Genomic DNA, 2,982 nt, shown 5'->3' on the forward strand with positions numbered 1-2,982 from the left:
TCCTTCATTTGCTCATTCCTATGTTGTGCAATTGTTCATATCTGTGTTTGAAGACTTTGACTGAAGACTTTCTCAATTTCCTCAATCCGTTTGTCTTCATCCTGTGTTATCCTGTGTTTACGCTTTCTGTACTCTGTGCTTGTTTTCATTTCATCATGATGACTATGCTTGTGCTCTGCCTTGCATACTTGTGAGTACTTATTCCGCTGCAAGTAGTTCTTCGCTAAGGAATTTCCTCACCCACAAATTCCTCAGCGAAGAATTTATAAAAATCGCCTATTCACCCCCCTCTAGTCGATATAACGCACATTCAATTGGTATCAGAGCAAGGTACTCCCTTGTTCTGTGTGATTTTGGTTTAACCACCTGGAGTTTTAGTTATGTCGACCGCAGGTATGATCAAGGTCTCTGCTGGATGTCCTACCTTCGATGGGACGGACTACCCCTACTGGAAGAATAAGATGCGAATGCATCTTGAGGCAATTGATAACGATCTCTGGTATGTTGTGGAAAAAAGGTGTTCCCTTTGTCTCACCCTCACTGAACGCTGCCGATGTGAAGAGATTCAAGCAACTTGATTCCCAAGCAAAGAATATCATATGTGGCCATCTGAGCAAAGGACAGTATGGAAGAGTGAGTGCTTTGGAAACTGCTAAGCTTATCTGGGATAGGCTGTCCAAAGTAAATGAAGGAGTCTCAACACAGCGTGACTCTCGAGTTGATGTTCTTCGCAATCTCTTCAACCGCTTCAAAACACTCGACAATGAGAATGTTCAACAAACCTTTGATCGCCTCGCTGACATCTCAAATGAGCTTCAAGCACTTGGTGCCACTAACATCACCAACCACGACGTGGTGAAGGAACTGCTGAGATCGCTTGATTCCTCATTTGATACTCTGGCCTTGATGATACAAGAGTGTGCTAATTACAAGTCACTTGATCCCGCTCAGATCCTCGAAAGGCTAAACACTCATGAGTTCCAGCTTGCTGAAAAGAGAGATCTCTATGGTTCGAGCTATGGCAGATCACGTGCACTGAAGGCCAAGGCAGTTTCTGAATCTGAAGATGAAGACTCTGAAAGCAGTCTTGGTTATCCTGAAGAAATGAGCCATGATCTAGCACTGCTAGTGAAGAAATTCCAGAAGCTCTCAAGACGTGGTCGCTTTGGAAGACCCTCAAGGAGCAATGATTCCTCATCCAGTGACTACAAGAAGAGGCTTTGTCACAAATGCAAGAAACCAGGACACTACATTCAAGATTGTCCTCAGTGGGAAAAGGAATCAAAGAAGAAGAAATATAAGGATTACAGTTCTGATGATACGAAGAATAAGAAGAAATCCTCAAAATCTTCATCATCAAAATCCTCAAAGTCTTTATCTCACAAGAAGAGTAGCTCCAAGAAGGCTCGGGCATTCATTGGCAAGGAAATGGACTCTGAGGCTGAATCTGAAGAAAATGAGGAAGAGGAGGCATCTGAGGATTCCGAATCCGGTGTGGCAAGCCTAGCCCTCGCTACTGCATTCGTCAGCAAGTCTATCTTCAACTCTGAAGAAAATGACCTCACCAACAAGGCTGATGAAGGCAATGATGACTACGCTCCCACCTATTACTTCATGGCAAAGGGTGCCAAGGTACTCAAATATGCCTCATCTGAATCAAGTGAAAATGAATCTGATGAAAAGCTTAAGGCTAGCTATTCTAAACTTGCTAAGATTGCTGTGAAACAACAAAGGGCCCTTGAAAAGGTTCAAAACATGCTAGACAAGAGTGATGATATGTTGGGTGAAGAAATGGATCGCACTAAAACCTTGACTGAAAATCTTCAGAGACTTCAGACTAGGTATGACAACCTTCAAGGTCATCATAACACTCTCTTATCTGATCATGAGAAGCTTTCTTATGAATTTCTTCAAAGAAAGCAAGATCTTGAGAAGCTAAGAGTGAGTTATGAAGATCTTCAGAAGGAGCGCGATTCATTACTTGCTCAACAAATCAGTGCTGCTCAGGAAGAATTTGTTCCTCCATGTTTGAAATGCATTGAACGTGAATCTCCTAATTCTTCACCTGAATGTTCAAATGCTTCTAATGCTACAAATTCTTCAACTGTCTCTGCTATCACTAATTCCTCATATAGAGGACATTGCTAGTATCACTGACGATGCAGGGCTGAAGGAATTGTACATGACAGGCATGTACAAAAGCCTCAAAGGGCATCAGACTCTTTGTGATGTGCTTAAAAAGCAGATCCTCAACAGGAACCCTAGGAAAGAGGGTATTGCCTTTGAGAGGAAACTCAATGCTGATGGTACATATTGGAAGCCTGAGCAGTACCCCAAAACCTCATGGGTTGCTGCAGAGGGACCTCCAATTGATCCATCTAATTTATCTGGCTTTACATGTGAATCTTCTCATTCTTCAGATGAGTCATTTGACTCCAACTATAAACTGTTCAAAAATCAGAATGGTGAAGTATTTGCTAGATATGTTGGCACTAACTGCAGGAACGGTTCCCCTATGAAGAAAATCTGGGTTCCTAAAAGGTGCCTTGAAAGTCTTCAGGTGAATGTCCTCATGACACCACCTATGAGGAATAGGAACCCCATATCAAATTCATCATATGGAACAAATTCTTCATATGGATCCAAGTCCTCATACGGACCAAATTCCTCAAATGGATCAAATTCCTCAAAAGGATCAAAGTCCTCATATGAACATCATTGTGCTAACAACTCTGTTTCGCAGGGAAGAGCCAAGGGCTATGAATATGAGCATTATTCTTCTAATCATTATGTTCATAAGTCCTCAAAGAATTTCTCTGCTTATTCATATGCTTACCCTAACTCCTCTTATGTGAAACGAAATGGATTGGCTTCTATGCCACCTTTCTCATATGGAGCTCGCAGAGTGATGAACTCTTTGCCACCCCTTCAGATCTAGGTGGTGAAGAAAAAGAACTAATCTCTTATGCAGGGTTAGGTCTC

This window comes from Triticum aestivum, chromosome 5D (genome assembly GCF_018294505.1).
Source record: "Triticum aestivum cultivar Chinese Spring chromosome 5D, IWGSC CS RefSeq v2.1, whole genome shotgun sequence".
NCBI classification, from domain to species: domain Eukaryota; kingdom Viridiplantae; phylum Streptophyta; class Magnoliopsida; order Poales; family Poaceae; genus Triticum; species Triticum aestivum.